The 18856-nt window shown below is 48.1% G+C and overlaps 1 pseudogene; it reads left to right on the top strand.

Annotated features, from left to right (window-relative positions):
* The first annotated feature begins 6053 nt into the window (after positions 1–6053).
* LOC136481904 (uncharacterized) overlaps positions 6054–18856 on the top strand; it is a 71439-nt pseudogene continuing 58636 nt past the window's right edge.

Raw genomic sequence — 18856 nt, 5'->3', positions numbered from 1 at the left:
CATTGCATATGCATCATGTTTATATGATAGTGTATGAAATATAATGTGTAAATAAATTACTGTGACTTGAAACGTTTATCGGAAACGCGAAATGAATCTTATATTTCATGTCGTGTTTTATCGCTTAGAGTTTTAGACGAATTTTTAGTGAAAGAAAATGCTATAGAACACATAGACAAAACTTTAATAAAGTTTGTAGTACAAACTTCGTAGGTGGCGATGAAATACTCATGGTCGAGAGTGGCATTCGCTAGCTAGCTTATTTGGTAGCCTGGAAATCGAAGTTGACTCAAAACCGATTGAAACTTAGTCACTTTTTGTAAGTCTGAAAATGGGTCGACGAAGCTAAGTTCAACAATGTTTATAGGAAGATCGGGTTAAGTAGTGGCATGGTTTGAGGGTTTGTTTTAGTAGCTTGACACACCATCTTGAACGTAAAATAGTGGGTGTAGCAACTAGATCATCGAGTTGGAGTTTTGAGCAGCTTTTAAAAAGCATGCAGGGCACTTTTCCCGGCCGAGTGCAGCGTTTGGCCGTGGTCACCAGGTTCCATTCAGCTTGGCGCATGGCACTGGCCTACCCCTAGTGCACACACATATGCTATCGCGCTCATGCACGTGCTCGCACACCCGCACCGCTGTTGCCACGCACGCGCATGCCACATCGGCATCCTGGTTGCTCAGCCAGCACCGCTGTCGTCACGGGCCTGTTGCCTGGCTCAGACACTGGTGCCATTTCACCATGTCGCTGACCCCGTGCATCATGCCACTGCGCTGTTGCTGGCCATGGTTGCTTGTGCGAGGTCGCTTGCGCGCGCTCTGCCACGCCATCGCGTTCGCCTGCCGCCCTGCCAACTCGCGCTCGTCGGTGCGGTGCCATGAGAGCGTGGCCATGATTGGCCCTATCCACACATCATCTTGTCGTGCATGACCTTGCCCCATCTGTATTGCCAGCGCATTTGCCTCGATGCGACGCTTGCGCTGACCAGCGCCATGCCACTACGGCGCAGGATGGATCCGCCGTCGTCGGTTGCGATTTATGGCCGTGCGGCCCACCGTCCTAAGTGCGTTTGGATGATTCCCCATCGTCCTATAGTCGTACTTGTTTGTACACCAATTGACAGTCATGTCACACCACGACAACAATGAGCCAAGTCTCGCCTGTCCTCCCCTATCTTCGCTGTTGCCATGGCCGACGGACCCGCGTTTTCAAATTTGCCCTGGTGGAGCCACCTCAATCCAATTAGCTTGGTCCATGGCTCCGTTGCGTAGTCCACTAGCCACCCGACCCCATTGCGCTGTGAGCCTTGCCACGTCGTGCTCCAATTTGGAGTTTTCCTCTCGCTAGGTCGTTAAGACCGCCATGGCCCGCGTCGTCGGCAAAGTCTCTATTTTCAGTGTTGCTCAAGTTCAATTAGTTACACTACCAGCTTCACCTCCACCCACTCATTCCCTTGCGCACCTTTGCCTAATCGCTACCGCCTCCTAGCCATCCCTGATGCCGCCTTGCCACCGTTGTGCGCCACCGCACCGTCCGTGCGCATGCGGCCCGCTCGGCTCAGTCTGCCTCCAGTCAATCCGCCATGTCTGGTTGGTTCTAGGTGAGTCGTTGATGCCCATTCTAGAGCTCATTTACGTTGTCTGTGCATTAGCTCACGGGAACGTGGTTGCCGCCGCAGGGAGGAGTCCGCCATCATGGAGGGAGCTTAGGATAGCAACTCCATTCGCCACTTTGCCGCCCATTGCTTTGGGTTTACACCTAGGTGAGCATCGGCTCAAGTTTGGGGGTGGGGAGGTGCTAGTCTGGCTGGCGTAACCGCTCGCCGCCAGCGCCACGGGTGCGTGCGCGGGTGGCCGAGGGTGTTGCCATTGCGAAGATGGATTATTCCGAGGGCTTGTCTGCGAAGTAGCTGTCTATAGAAATAGTGTCGTGGGTCTCAGGGTGGTTTGTCGGTAGGTGAGGGGCGTTTTCGCAAAACGGTCATCACGCGTGGGCCGGCGTCGCTCGGCTGGGCCATGCCCCCACGTGGGCCATGTCGGTGGAGCGCGAGCATGCATGTGTCGCACGGACGTGGGCCGTGTCGCGAGCAGTGGGCCGTGTTTTGAAGTTTGGTTTTCTATTTTCCAGCGAATTAATAAATGCTTATTCAATTTAGTTTTGGGCTAAACTTTGATAAATTGTAGTAAATCTTGTAGATGTCCAAAAATAGTGAAACCAAGTTCATGAGAGTCACAAAAATGTCATCTATCTGTTAGTGTAGTTAGAGTACAATTAGCTGTGATAATGGTAGGTTCATAAATTCAAATTAGAGTGCTTAGTATTACATAGATTAATATTTGTAGGAAATTTTGTGGTAAATTGATGATAGCTTTAGCCATAAATTTTTTATAGTAAGACCATTAGATTATTATGTACTCACTATAATTTTTGTAGCCCTAGAATAAGTTGATAAATAGAGTAGCTAGTACCCCTCATTTTATCATATATAAAATAAATCGGTATTAGGAGTAGGAATGCGTTAGTTGCTAAGATAATATATGGCATGCTTCATACTTGTTAATGGTAACAATAGGTAACTTAGCACCTTAGTTGATAGGACTCACTTAGTAGCTTGATAGATGTATTTTATTTTAGGAGCTGCTGTGTCGTATTACTAAGTGTTGTATCATCATTTCATGCATGTAGATCACGAGTTGGTAGAGTTCGTGCCCATGGACGAACAAGATTACGAAGAGGTCATTGAGGAGTATGAGGAGGATATCCTCGTGCAGGAGGGAGCCTCGGAGTCTTTTGGTGCTGACTTTGCTGACCCGTCGCCTGCCCAAGGCAAGCCCCGGTGCATAACCCCTATTTTATGATCACTAAATATATATATGATGTGCATTTAAGTTACAGGCATTTTATGAAAACTACATGCATAAATATATCTACCCACGAGTCCTACTTGTATAGGTCGAGTAGTTGCTATGCTCAGGATATCGGTAGTGTGAGTAACCTGCCGTTACTCGCAAATAGGTGATAAATATGACCACTCATGATAAAATGATAGAAAGGAAAATGGTGACCGGGCAGGGATATGATTTGGGTACTAGTGGGTGTAAAGGGTTATGTCCTGCAGCCAATAGGGCATAGCTCGGTTACACTTTTTCCCTGTTTGTATCAATTAAGGATCGGTCATTGCATATGGCTCTAGGCAAGTCATAGACTTATTATCCCAATCACATACTTGGGTATGGGCGCAGGGAAGACTCGTTGCTCTCTTGTCATGGATCTGGCTCTTTCCAGACCGACTGATTAGAGGTGGGGATGGTGGAGGTCCTTGCATCGCACTGAGTCCGGGACTCAGGAGTGGGGGATTGGATTCCAAGTTTGGATGGGGACCTGGACACCTAGGATAGGAGGGTGATGGGTTAGTCTTGCTTGTGCCTAGGGTACAAGGGGGGCATGTGTTTTCGGGGAACCCAGCTAGGGGCATTGATTCATGAATCGCCGGCCGATCTGGTATGGCTTGTCTATGGTTTAGCACCGTAGTAAGAACTAAAAGATGAAAGATGATGAAATGGAACTGATTGCTTAACTCTTGCTTGAAAGTAGAATAGGTTCTTATATAGATGGGATAGATAATAACTTAATACAGTTGATAATAATAACATAAATAAGGACTCACTATTAGTATTGCTTTCTGCAAAAAGAAAACAAGCAAACCATAAAGTTTCTCATATTCCTTGGAGTCTTAAAATTATTCCCACTAGTCGAATAAGTCTTGCGAGTACATTATGTACTCAAGGTTTATTTACCCCCTATTGCAGGTGATGCTTGAGAAGTACCATTGTGTGGAGGATTCTTCTAGTGGGCTCAGATGGATCCTCATTCTTATCGTTAGATGCTTATTTTAAATTCTGCTGTTTATCCTTTCACACTCTGACATTTGGTATTGTAATAATGTAATTTTTAAGAAACTCTGATGTATGAAATGGACAAGTATTGTAACTCGTTCTCATTATTGGATCCTTGGGAAAAATGTGGATCTTTCAGGTTCTCCCTTGGGGTGTGCCCGACGGATACCGTCCGCTGTAGCTCGCTTTCGGGGTGTTTAGTGTCTAGCGGAAGACAAGCACCTTCGTAAGCGTGTTATTTTGAGTGGTTCTACCACAAGTGGGCAGCTGAGCCAAGTTCACAAAATGAGAGCTAATAAAATTGTGGGAACTACCACTGTCAATTAGAATGAGCATGACTTTATCCTTTACTCTTGTTTTCAACTTGATGCAATTGCTGTTGTCAGCACTGGATATTGCATTGAGAGATAACTGGCCAAATTCTTCTTGGAGAACATCTTCTGCTGCCATTGCATTCAGAACCTCATCTGACAACTCTCTATCTAGATCATTAATGATGAGAGCATTAGCTTGAGGCTTGTTCCTCTTAGTGCAGACCTCTACAGTAATCCACATTCCCTCTGGTAGCTGGTATAGCTCAAAGTAACTCTTGTAGTTATCTTTCCATATCTTGGGATCTGTACCATCAAATTTGGGGAATTGCATCTTTGGCATGGCCTAGCTAGGCAATGTGTCTTTTCTTTCCATTTTTGGTGGTGGTCTCCTAGTCTTGGAAGTTTTTGGTTTAACAGCTCCTTTATCCTTGGAAAAAACATTATGAAATAATTCTTTCTCATCAAACACTAAGGGGACTTCATCATCATCATATACAACTTCATTATCGAATTGTCTCATGGTCAGTTGTGCCACTACTGCCCCATTGGCTCTGACTTGCTGAGCTATCAGGTGTTGTTCAACAGAGTAGTTATCCATGGCTGCTCCTCTAATATCCATCTGGGCTTTCATCTCCTATTGAACCTCACTGATATCATTTACTCTGATGAACAACAGATCGAAGTGCTCCATGACTTGGTCCATGAACTGCTTCTCTTCGTCAGCACTCTTGGACATGGTGTCCAATAGACTGAGTCTACTTTGAGGGTTTAAGTGGAGCCATGATGACTGATGGATAGAATCCAAACCAGTAAGGTGAATCAAACAACTAGTTTAGGTTGCCCTACCCCAAATGTTGCTTGTCACCTGCTCCACTGCCTGGGAGTGAGGCGAAACCGAGGGATTTTGCATGAAAATAGAGTCTCGCAAACCAAGTTCACGGACACTCCCCCGCCAATGCCAACACACACAATTCAGCGAAACAACGATGGAATTTAACACAAGGACTAGTGCCTCACAACCCTCGTTCACCTAATTTTGCCATATGTAGAAGAAAGAGCAAAATTGAGGTTGCTCATTGCGGTTAACGCCGCCGAACTCACGATTGCCAAAGTAGTCCCCCAGTCATTTGTCGAGCCATAGTTGAAGTATGTGGGTGAAATCGGATGAAGGATTAGGGTTTGGTGGAGGTGATTTGGGACGATAGAATTGTGTAGATGGTGGATATCAAGGTATGATACGCCGAAGCCATCACTAACCTAGCTCAACCCAAAGGAGGGAACTCTAGGACCTCGCATCGAACACCTCAAGGATGTGGATGGAGATTGACCTGCCCACTGGAATTACGAGCTATAGATCAAAGTGATGAAATTGAGATGACACCTGAGAAGGAGCGGAAGGTTGCGATGATGGTTGTGGTGGTGCATCGGACCCCTGGATCCGCCGCTAAAGTCGTTGGAGTGCCGGGTAGCGGGCGATGAGGAAGAGCGTCACACTCATCACCCACACCGAGGATAGGTCATCTCCGATACCACTTGTTACACCCTTGGCCGTCGGCTAGTCACCGTCGACCTGAGCATGAGAAGAAGTACAGAATGAGGACGCCGGCAGGGCAAGCCCTCTGCCTTGGCGACACAATTTTACTGAATCGAGAGTTGTTGCTGGATGCAGCACAGAGTCGGGCACTTATGTGCCATTATGGATGCTGACCTCCTAGGTCCACATGACAAAAGTTCAATTACATAGAAAGTGTAAATGATAACTATGCCATCTCTTGACGCTAATGTCTTTCACCCGTTGGCCTTCTTCTTCACGGCGCGTCTTCAGGTGTGACATACCTCCAATTCCATATTGATATCCTGATTTTCGATCTATGAATATGTATCACATCCATGCCATATTTCGACACCAACCAACGACATCCATGCCTGCAGCCCAGTCCAACTTTATATTTCTCAAATTATCTTTTTGACATATTGTTTGCAACCATTGTATGTCTCAAATTATTTTTTCTTAATATTGTTTCTTTTGGTAAAACATCCATTAATTTGATGGCTATGTTTCTCCATGAATTCCATTGCTGTTTCGCAGGGAAAATGGCTCCACAAGTGCCTCCATGGGTGCCTCGACGAACAATTACTGAAATGGATACAAAATTTGATGAACTTGGCTCTGCTTTATCCAAAGATCGAAGGGACCAATTGACCTCTGGTATAGGTTTGTTTTATATATTCAGCACCACCAAATATTTCTCTTCGTAAAAAATCTGATGTATTGTAGCATGTTGCATCAAAGGAAATTAGGAAAGCTACAATTTTCTGCAGCCGCATGTTGGTCAGACAATGTTTCTATATTGCTTCTAGTGTATAAGAAAACTTACATGATCTTTTGTTAAGTTCATATGGTGTGTCTTCTAGTTATCAATAACTCGACATATTAGTACTAATAGCATTTCCATTAATAATCTCCACGAGAACATGCAAGTTCTTGACTTCTTGTTTAATTGAATGCACCACTATCTGTTCATAGATCTGAACTAGAGCTACTATGAAAAAACACATGGGGTTTGTGTTCTTGCCGATGTAAAAAAATATAGTTACTTGCAATTATTTTCACTAGCATTGGTTGTGTGCTGATGGTACAATAAAAGAAAGCCATTTCTATTGTGTTTAGTTATGTAAAATTTACAAAATGACTATTTTGTTTCTATAGGTGAAATAACAATAAGATTACATACACGTCGCTCTTGAATTGACAATGCATGATCAATTGGATTTAGATGTGGCCATGGATGAAAATAATCAAATAAATGCTGCAACATACAACACTGAAGGTATTTTGCTAATCTAAAACCTGCTTCTTTACACCATTGTTTATTTTGCTGATTTAGCTAGGCTCTGTTATGCTGATCTACATTTATTTCATTATAGGACATAATAACAAGTGCTACATTTAGCATGTCACAACCTGTTATACTAATCTAAAATTTGATTATTGACACTATACATTACATTTAATTACCATTGTTCTTTTCCCTAAATTAACTAGGCCCTGCTAAGAGTGGAAGAAAAGTTACAATTAACAATCAACTTCGCAAGAGGAGAGCAAAATGAAAGCATATTGATATAAAGTTCCCTAAAGAATTTGCAAAAGTGTTTGGAGAACATGCTAGTTTATTTAAAAGTGAGATAACAGTTCTTGTAAGAACTGTACCACTCCAAGTGAAGAAGTGGAGGGACATGGATAAGTTTCATCCTGGTACTACTACATCTATTTGGAGAAAACTAAAGGTTACCTACTTTTCATATGAAATGAATATATTTGGCATGTATAGGTTATCATTGCATTCAGTGTCTGCTTATTACAATATATCTTTGCTGTACAACAAAAGTTTCCAGAGCTTTCAGAAAGCAGATAAAGATTGTGCCATGAGACAAGTAGAGAGTCAATATAATAATTGGCGTTACTGTCTACTTCAAGCTTACCGAAACAACAATCCAAGGCCACAACATGTGTCACCAGAAGGTTGGCAATGTTTGGTAAGGAATTTGTGGACGGATGATGATTTTTAGGTACATACAACTTGTCGGGTTCATAAACCCGGGGTCCCTCATAGACCTGCTTCCCAGCTTCCAACTCACAACTCCTGGGCCAGCCCAAATACCTAGCTACTGGCCATAAGGGTGATTCAATCTCTGACCGGAAGGCCTGGCCAAGGAGGAACGACGCCCGCTTCCGACTCCAGCCCGCCTCTCTGACCGAAAGGCCTGGCCAAGGAGGAACGGTGCCCGCTTCTGACTCCAGCCCGCTTCTCCGACCGGAAGGCTTGGCCAAACGCCGCTTCCAACTCTGACCCGCGTCTCCGACCGGGGATGCACCAAACCTTTGCTTATAGCTTTTTTCCGACTGGCGCAGGCAGAGCCAACTAGGACCAACCGACCGGGGACGCCCGCTTGGTGGGGACCTAGGAAACAAGCAAAGCAAGTAAGGCAGGGCGCTCAAGTCAACTACAATACCAAGGACATACACTATACACCTGCAGCACAGTACCGACAGGGCATGTCATAAGGGTGCCCTGCCATCTTCCAGGCATGTTAGAGCCCCAGTAGTGTTGTGGGCGCTGGTGTTTGCCCTATAGTGTTGTGGGCTCCCTCAACTCCCATACCAGGCGAACATGGTAAAACTCCCCACATGCCTTTAGACACCAATAGTATGGTAGGCGTCGACATCTGCCATACCAGAAGAAGACGACGGAACCTCCCACATGCCTCTGACATTAACAATGTTATGGGCGCCTACAATCATCATTGTACTCGATGGCATGGGCAACAAGACTTACTAGCATACATAAACTCTCCCTCTCTCACTTGTAAGGCCATCCCCTTCATCTATAAAAGGGGACGCTCTCTCTCCCAATATAGAGGATCAATCTGATAGATGCATAGACAACAACTCCAACAAGAGCACACGCTCAAATACATAGCACATGTAAGAGCTCCTGTCTCTCTTGGCCCTTCGGCCCAGAGTCTGACAGGGCCTGTTGCAACCCCCATCTTTCTCCCTCTCATTTGTAACCCCACAGCAAACTTCGAGCACCTGGGCTCAGGAATAAAGTCACTGGCCAACTTAAACTGGACATAGGGCATGTTGCCTAAACTAGTATAAACCCTATGTCATTGAGTGCTAGGCCACATCCGATCACAACGTATGGCAAAACTACAAATATTTACATGTTGGTCACTTTCTGCACCGACAGTTGGCGCCGTCCTTGGCGAAGACACCGTACGTTCATGCTTTTTGGTCATCGGATGGCCAACCTTTCTGCCACCTTTGCCATGGCAGGCTCAAGCGATACGACTTGCTTCAGCTCACTAGAGTTTCCCACACTCCCACCTATTGGGATGTGGGATCCTCCCATCTTCGAGCCGTCCCAGGCCTTCCTCTTCAGAAGCCTAGACTTTGCCACCAATCGGGTCGCGCGTGCTGCACCTCCGCGAGAAGGCACTTGTTCTGGCGCCTCTCAGAGGAGGCGCGTCCTCCATCGGCTCTAGGACACCCGATGACTTCAATAGCGCCTATGCTTCGTTCCAAGCATACACTCTACTCAAAGCCCACTGTGAGTAATGTATGTACTGTTCTTTACTCGCTTTTTACTATTTTCCACCAATTTTCTAGTGGGACCCTGCCATTGCCCTTGCCGTGACCGCCAAGTGACCGATTCCCCTATGGCCTCGCATCCCCCATGGACGCGTATGCCCAGGGCTCCAAAGGATGCTAGCACCACCCCCTCTCACATCTGAATTCGTGGGGATGGCGAGCTACGCTCCTATCTCTTTTCACGAGCTCATGGATGACGATGTTGAGAGCGACGACTCCAGCATCGGCGATGTCACGGCACCTAGCCACCCTTTGTCCCACAAGTGCGCTATGGCAGATGCTCCAGGATAGCCATCGATGGTGGCAGAGTCTCTATAGACCCACACCCCTCTGAACCCTTGCACAGATGCCCTCGTGTGTGCCCAGGCGCATGGTGAGGAGCTACGACAAAGGCGGCAGAACTAGCCGCCACCTGCGCCAGTGCGCTCGGCACACCATGATGCGCCCTATGCCCGTAACTCAGTGAGCAATGCCCAAGGTCATGCCCACCAGGTCCAGTCCAACATCATGGATGGGGGCGATGATCCCACATAGTTCGCTTAGGCTGGCCAGAACATCGCCACCGTAGCGATGCTTCTGCGCGGCCTCCCCGAGCCGGACAACCCCTAGGAATAGGCGATCCACCAAAACCTCTAGACACTAGTGGAGACCACCGCCGTTCAATAGGCAGAAAGCTCCATGTCGCATCACCGACTCGCGGCCTCTCTCCCCACCTAGGGAGCAGGGATGCACTAGATGCATCGCTCCATCCGCTGGGCATGGAACATGAGGGCGTAGCTGTGCCATAGCCTGACCCGGCACTTGCTCCACACCAACCGCCTATGCGTGAACACCTCAGTCCAAACCAAGACGTTCACAACATCATCAGCAACTGGCATCGGGCCCAGCATGATGATGTCGTCCATCGGGTGGTGGTGAGAGCAGATGACACAGGCTCTGGCCGAACCATCGAGGCGACCGGTGAAATGCACCCTAAGCATGGTCACCAACCCAATGAGCGGAGTCCTAGCTCGGATGGCTCAGGACCATGGGCCTTTGGCCGACGCATCCAGAGAGTGCTGTTCCCATAGCGCTTCCGACCACCGACCAACATCACCAAATATACCGAGGAGACAAATCCCGGTATATGGCTCGAAGACTTCCGGCTCGCCTACCAAGCCGGGGGAGTGGATGATGATCACTTCATCATTCAGTACCTCCCCATCTACGTGGGGGAACATGTTCGAGCATGGCTCGAGTTCCTCCCGCACGACAGCATCAAAAACTGGGCGTACCTCAAGAGGATCTTCGTCAGGAACTTCCAGAGGACGTATGTCTGTCCTAGGAACTCCTAGGACCTCAAGGGCTACCAATAGGAGCCCAACGAGCCCCTATGGGATTACATCCGTAGGTTCTCGAAGAGGTGCAACTCCCTTCTTGATGTCATCGACGTAGACATCATCACTACATTCCTCTTCGGGACAACCTGCGAGTCCTTGATCCACAAGCTTGGCTGCCTAAAGGCTCGTACCACCCGCGACCTACTCAACATCGCCATGAACCATGCCTCCGGCGAGGAGGTGGTTAGAGCTATATTCAACAGAGGCCAGGACAAGGGCAAGGCCAAGCACGAGAACCAAGATGAGGGCCCCTCAATGTAGAGGGCCAAGAAGAACAAGAAGGATCGGCGCCGATCGGCCAACACCACGTTGGTCGTCGCAGCTGATCGCGTGGGCAAGCAACCCTAGCAGGGCCTATCTGACCACTTCAATAAGCTCATGGATAGTCCATGCACCAACCATGCTTACCCCATCTAGCACCTCTACAAGGACTGTGGGCTCCTCAAGCATTTCTTGGGATAGGCCAGCAGGCTGAAAGAAGGAAAAGGCAAGGAGGCATCAGCCAAGAAAGGAGGCATGGTGGGCAAGAATAGGGATGGTTTCCCTGACCGCGAGGAATGCATCATGATCTTTGGGTGACCTAATGCCGTCTACTCCAAGCGCCAGCATAAAGTGTGCTACCAAGAGGCGTGCGTCACCGAAATGGCCATCCCCTCCTTCCTTCGCTGGTTGGAATCTCCAATCACTTTTGATCAGAGGTACCATCCATCCCACATCGCTAGACCGGGATGCTACCTGCTCGTCGTCGACCCCATCATCCGCAAGAAGCGCCTCACCAAAGTGCTGATGGATGGAGGCAGCGGCCTCAACATCCTTTATGTCGTCACCCTCGATGCCATGCGCATCCCTTGGTTGGAGCTCCGACCGGTGTGCTCTCCCTTCCACGGTGTGATCCCAGGAGCACAGGCATACCCGCTCGTGCAGATCGACCTACCCATCATGTTTGGTGACCGAGCCAACTTTCGCTCGGAGTTGCTCACCTTTGAGGTGGTGGACTTCCCAGGGTCTTACCATGCCATCTTGGGGCTCCCATGCTATGCCAAGTTCATGGCGGTCCCCAACTACACCTACCTGAAGTTGAAGATGCTAGGACCGAATGGCATCATCATTGTGGGTAGCACCTTCTCGCATGCCTTCATGTTGCGACCGCGAGCATTTTGAGCCCACCACTATGGTCGTCAACTCATTCGAGCTCCCATAGCTTGGGGAGTCATTGACCCCAGCAGTCCTGGACTGCAACAAGCCAACCTCCTTGACGTCCTTCCGCCCACTTGAGGAAACTAAGGCAGAGAGGATTGACCCCACTAATCCAAACAAGACAGTGCAGATCGGGACCTAGCTCTTGGCCAAATAGGAATGCGAGCTCATCGACTTTCTATGCGCCAATCGCGATGTCTTTGCATGGAAACTATCTAACATGCTAGGCATACAGTGGGAGGTCACCGAGCATGCACTATGCCTTGTCCTAGGCTCGAAGCCTGCCAAGCAACACCTGCACCGCTTTGACGACGTGAGGCACAGGGCCATAGGCGAGGAGGTCGCCAAACTACTAGCAGTCAGATTCATTAGAGAGGTATTCCCCTCCATCTGACTTGCCAATCCTATTCTTGTTAAAAAGAAGACCGAGAAATAGAGAATGTGCATTGATTATACTAGCCTCAACAAAGCATGTCCAAAGGATCACTTTCCTTTGCCGCGCATAGACCAGATAGTTGACTCCACCTCAGGATGCGAGATCCTCTCCTTTCTGGATGCCAACTCAGGCTAGTACCAGATTGCGATGAAAGAGTTTGATCAACTTGCAACCTTGTTCATCACCCTATATGGTTCATACTGCTACGTAACCATGCCTTTTAGTCTAAAGAACGCTGGCACCACCTATCAAAGGTGCATTTTGTAATGCTTCACCGACCAAATGGACCCTCTCGATAAGCCTGATCAAACCGAGCGGCTGAAACCGACAGTCGCCATCTATGTTGATGACATAGTGGTCAAAACGGCTCAAGCTTATGACCTGATCGCAAACTTGGCCACAACATTTATGAACCTCCGAAGGTTCAAGATCAAATTGAATCCCAAAAAATGTGTTTTCGGGGTTCCAAAGGGGAAGCTGCTTGGATACATTGTGTCCGAATGTGGTATCGAGGCCAACCCCAAAAAAATTGTAGCCATTTCTAGCATGGGCCCTATACACAATGTCAAGGGCATACAAAGGCTCACCGATTGTCTGGCCACCCTGAGCCGATTCATCTCCCGGCTCGGCAAGCGAGGGATGCCTCTCTACAAGCTACTCAAAAGGACAAACACATTCATTTGGACTGAGGAAGCACAACAGGATTTGGAGAGCCTCAAAACATCCCTGATGTCGGCCCCAATCCTTATCGCTCTAGAATGGGGAGAATCCCTCCTCTACGTCAATGTGAGCAACCATGTGGTGAGCGCTGCCCTAGTCATCGAAAGGGAGGAATGGGACACCACCTTAAGGTCCAACGACCCGTATACTTTGTCGGGGAGGTACTTACTAACCCCAAGGTCCGGTACCCCCATGTGCAAAAACTCGTATACGTTGTGCTGATGGTGACCTAGAAGCTCCTACACTACTTCACCGACCATGAAGTCGCAGTCGTCACTTCATACCCACTCAGAGACATCATCCCCAACTGTGATGCCATGGGACTGATCTCTAAGTGGGCACTCGAACTCATGGGCCACGACATCAGGTATATCCCCTATACCACTATCAAGTCTCAGGCTCTCGTGGACTTTGTCGCCGAATGGACGGAGGTCCAACTACTGACCCCAGACGTCACCCACGAGTACTAAACGATGTACTTCGATGAGTCCATCATGGCGCTTGGCTCGAGGGCTAGAGTGGTTCTGATCTCCCCAGATGGGAGTAGGCTCTGCTACGCCATCTACCTCCACTTTTCAGCCTCAAACAACGTCGCAGAGTATGAGGCCCTCATCAACGGACTATGCATTGCCATCGAGCTTAGCGCTACGTGACTCTATGTTCATGGTGATTCAGAGCTGGTCATCGACTAGGTCATGAAGGAGTCCTCCTGCAAAAGCCCCCTCATGGTGGCATACTGCCAAGAGGTGCGCAAGCTTGAGGACAAATTCCAGGTGATCGACCTACACCACATCCTCTGAAAGGACAACGACGCTGTCGATTTCCTCGCAAAATTGGCTGCCAGGAAGGATCCATCTCCGAGCAGGGTCTTCATCAACGACCTCCACGAGCCATCCACCCACATCCTGGAAGGTCCGATCTAGACACACCCCGATGCGAACCCGATGCTTGGGGCTCTAACCCCAATGCCAAATTAGCGCTCAGGGGCTCCGACCCTAGTGCCTCCGTGACGACATCGCCCACTGATGTCGCTGTGCTGGGGCTCGATCAAGCCAACTTGTGAGCGCCGCTACTCGCGTACCTCCTCGAGGAGGTCCTCCCACCCAAAAGGACTGAAGCATGATGCATCGCTTGATGCACCGAGACATTCATCATGATCGAAAATGTACTCTACAAATGGAGTCCATCGGGAGTACTCATGAAGTGCGTCCCTACCGACCAAGGCAAGCAACTCCTCCTTGTGGTCCATGCCCGAATCTACCAACATCACGTGGCCCCAAAGTTGTTGGTCAGAAAAGCCTTTTGCCAAGGTTTTTACTGGCTCACCGTGCTACGAGATACAGAGGAGGTCATCCATATGTGTGAAGGATGCCAGTTCTACGCTTGACAAACACATTTGCCGGCATAGGAGCTTCAAACCATCCCCATCACCTGGCCATTCATGGTCTGGGGCCTCGACATGGTAGGACCCCTCAAAAAGGGCCTGGGCGGCTTCACTCACCTATTCATAGTGGTCGACAAGTTCACCAAGTGGATCAAGGCCAAGCCCATCATCAATATCCGCTTAGAAGAGGCGGTCAAATTCTTCCTCGACTTCATCTACTGGTTTAGCGTTCCAAATTGTATCATCACTGACCATGGAACTAACTTCACCGAGAAGAAGTTCCTAGACTTCAGTGATGGATATGACATCAAGATCAACTAGGCCTCGGTCAGACATCCACGTACTAACGGTCAGGTCGAGCGAGCCAATGGCATGGTCCTCCAAGGACTCAAGCCGCGCATCTTTGACTGACTAAACAAGTACACCGGGCAATGGGTTGCAGAGGTCCCTACAATCCTCTAGAGCCTAAGAATGACCCCAAACTGATCCACAGGGTTCACACCCTTCTTCCTGGCCTACGGAGCTGAAGTAGTGTTGCCCTCCAACATCGACCACAACGCCCCAAGAGTGAAGGCCTTTGACCATGATCGAGCCACGGAGGCTCAATAAGACATAGTCGTCCTACTCGAGGAGGCCCATGAGATGACCGTCATCCATGTCACTCTCTACCAGCAGACTCTCCGTAGGTACCACAAGAGGAAAATCAGAGGAAGGATCCTTGAGGTCGAAGACGTCGTGCTTTGAAGGACCCAATCGACCAAGGAGAAGCACAAACTCTCTCCACCATGGGAAGGACCCTATACGGTGACCAAAGTGATCTGACTGGGCGCCTATAGACTGAAGGACAACAACGGCGATGTTCTCACCAATACTTGGAACATCAAACAGTTATGTCATTTCTTCCCCTAAAATTTGGTCTTTACCGTTTTCTTTCATTCAATGTTCGCTCCTGCAAAGCACCCTAGCCCGAACACTTTTAGCCCAGGTCGCTCGGGGCTCCATGAGGGTACGATACAACCTCTTTTTGTTTACTATCATATGGTAAATACCTCTCTACCCGAATGAAAGGGTAGTACATTCCTTTAATTACCCTACGTAACTTTGCTTTAAATATTCTGACCGATCACACCCCGCCTTTACCTATAGTTACAAGCAGCTGAGCCTCGTGGGCCATGCCTAGGCTCTTATGGTTGCAGCTTACGGGATGAATAGGCAGGTGCAAAAAAGAAAGAATAAAGAACAAAATTATGCTAAGGTAAAAATAAGGAACGGATGGGACAAGCTTCCCCAAACAAAGTGATTCATCACAAAACAAAATGGATGTATTCATGAATATGAACTATTCACATAGGGGCTCCCCCATGAACTTAAACTATTACATCTGCTGGCTACTTCTACTATGGCTGCCCAGCGGCATCGGCTGATGACACGACTGATGAAGATAAAGGTTGTTCGCCCTCCGACAGGGCAACGCTCGGCTTAGATGGAGCTTCCGACCCAACCTCCACTCCATCCACAGGCTGGGTGACGTCTTCTTGATGCACGCCTTTAGCCATGCTCGCATGGCGAGCCTCCATCACCCACAACTTGGAGACTTGCAAGGGCCCTGCCTGGTTCCGCTCCCCTAACTTCGGCGAGCGCAATGGGCACCTCAAGGGTGTCGCACCCATAGATGCTCAGCAGAGGAGCATGGAGCTCCGGACTTTCCCATACAAAAGGAGTAGCTCCTAAATAGGGATGCTGCCTACCGAAGTATGGCCACCATAGCTAGAGGATGTCTCTAACACCTCATCAAACTTTATGAACTGGCCGACTAGAGCAGCAATAGTGCGAAACACCCCACTGTCGCGGTCTTGGGTGGCTTCCCCTTCGACAAAGCTTGCTCGATGAAGATCCATCGGAAAAAATCCACGAGCGGCTTGTCACACCCGATTTCATAAAACAAAATCGAATGCACATCACATGTATGCTAGGATCTGTTTATTCATACATGCGACGACAAAATGATACATTGCAATGTTTATTACAAAAGCGATTACATATATAAAAAATGACCAGAGGGTCTAAACATAAAATTACATCAGAGTTCCAGCAGAGTAGGGTCTCCATCCCTTTAGGCAGTTGACCAGGGGTACACTAGCCTAGCATCGACACCGTCTTTAGGAAACACCATCTTCTAGAAACTCCATCTTCTAGTCTGAACCGCTGGGTGGGGTAGCAAAGGGGACAAAGAGAAGGGTGAGCACATCAAAATGTACTCCGCAAGTGTAGGAAAGTATGACATGCGAGACAACACAAGGAAAGGCTAACAAGGTTTAACACAAGCCCTTAAGCAACACACCTATTACCTTAAACCTTAAGCACCTATTTAACTAGGTGAGATCTTCCTTCACCTCAGAGAACCACTGCAACCAACACTCGAATCCCATCCGAGCACCACACCTGGATCCCATCTAAGCAAACCAACACTTGGATTCCATCCAAGCCTCCCAACTGAACCAGAGCCATCTAATCAAGAAGAAGTCCAGACCACTTTTGACAGTGAGCACGGTTGATATATCAGTTTTACACTCTACAGAGGTTGCACACTTTCACCACGAGTCATGTTTCCCCATCACGCTTCACACAACGTAGGTGCTCAGCGGGGTCACACTACAAGGCCTTTACAAAGTCCCTCCAAGTCTATTTTAGACCTTCACTAAGGTTTCTAACCGCTAATAGTGGGTACCAACACCACTATAGAAGCCCCCTCTTGTGCCACACAAGCCAACCCGATGTAGCATAACTCGGAGGAAACTAATTACTTGGCCAGGGCCAGAGCCATATAGCCCTCGAGGTTGCACTATTAAGCCAGGTTACTTGTCCATGAATTGGTCCTTATAATCCAAGCAGGAATGAGCACAATCCATTCCACGAATTCCAACAATCCACCAGAAAACATTTACCCAAAATCTGGCACACACCACCACCAAAACCAACCATCCTGTTGGATTCCTATTCACCATGTTGCTATAAACATTACCAACCTAAGTTACATAAATCATTAATCAATATTAAATGATAACCTTTCCAACCCAAGACTACAAGCTAAGCAAGACAACTACCCAACCAACCCAGGTTACAAGGATGATAACATCAGGTTCTAGTAAACCCTAACATAGGATTCAAATTATGACTCAACATGCAACTAATGGTCTAACTACACTAACTCAAAGTAAAACAAATGTAGGAGCAAGATGGTCAAGGACACTTGCCTTAGGCTTAGAAACGCATAATAATTCGAACTCCAGGTCTTCGGGATCCACCAATAATTTCTCTTCTATAGTGCCAAACTTCGGGCGCATAAACATACAAACAAACATATACAAATAAACAAAAGCAGTACACCAAACATGATAAACAACTTATGAAAAGGATACTCACATGTAGGTCTTGTTTCTACGATCACGTGAGCGCAAAAACCACTGAAAATAGAGATCGGACCAAAAAGATATGGACTCCGGAAGATTATCACGAGGATGGGCATTTCAAGTATTTCACTTGATAAGCGCTAAAATAAATAAAATAATTAGTACTGGCAGGATTAAACAATGATGGGAATACATATTGGAAAGATGAAACTGAAAGAATTGAATTTGGATTAGATATGAGCGAATAATAGATGAAAAGGACGGAAATTAAATAAACTAGGGACCTATCTACGATTTCAGAAAATAAATAATCGCGAAGGGGTCCTTCTTCTTCCTCACTGAGTTGGATCAGCATGGCAGGGGAAAGGCAGGGCCGAGGGGGGACGGGGCGGCTAGCCAGGGAGGAGCCATGGGGGAAGCTGGGCGGTCGACTAGGGCTCTGCTGGCTGGCCAGCGGCGCAGCGACGAGCTGCGGGTGCGGTAGGCCAAGCGACATAGGGTCGCTGGTGGCGTGTAGCAAGCACGACTATAGGGGCAGGGAGGGTGCTCACCCAGCCAGGGAGAGCCGGCTAGCTGGGGGCGGGGTGCGGGCCTAGGGGGCCTAGACGGCTGGAAACCGAGGGAGAGAAGCGCCCATGACCAGTGACGCCCGGGAATAGAGAGAAAAGGAGCCGGCCATGGACGATCTCGCCGAAGAAGGAAGATGAGATATGAAATGGGTCAAACGGTAATGGATTCGCGCAATAGGATATACCACGATGTAGAGAACGATGAGATCTACCTTTGGGTGGTCTCGGAATTCGTAGGGGACGCCGAAGATGGCCGGAAAAGCTCACCAAACCTCGTCAGAAAAGTTAGCTGTCGCAACTTCGACGATAGATGTAGGGCAAACGGATTGGCGGCTCGCAAAACCGATTGTACTTTTGGAATGAGGGCGTCGAGGAGAACACCGGCATGTATTTATA

The sequence above is a fragment of the Miscanthus floridulus genome, chromosome 9 (genome assembly GCF_019320115.1).
Source record: "Miscanthus floridulus cultivar M001 chromosome 9, ASM1932011v1, whole genome shotgun sequence".
Taxonomy (NCBI): domain Eukaryota; kingdom Viridiplantae; phylum Streptophyta; class Magnoliopsida; order Poales; family Poaceae; genus Miscanthus; species Miscanthus floridulus.
This window is presented reverse-complemented; position numbering and strand designations above follow the sequence as displayed.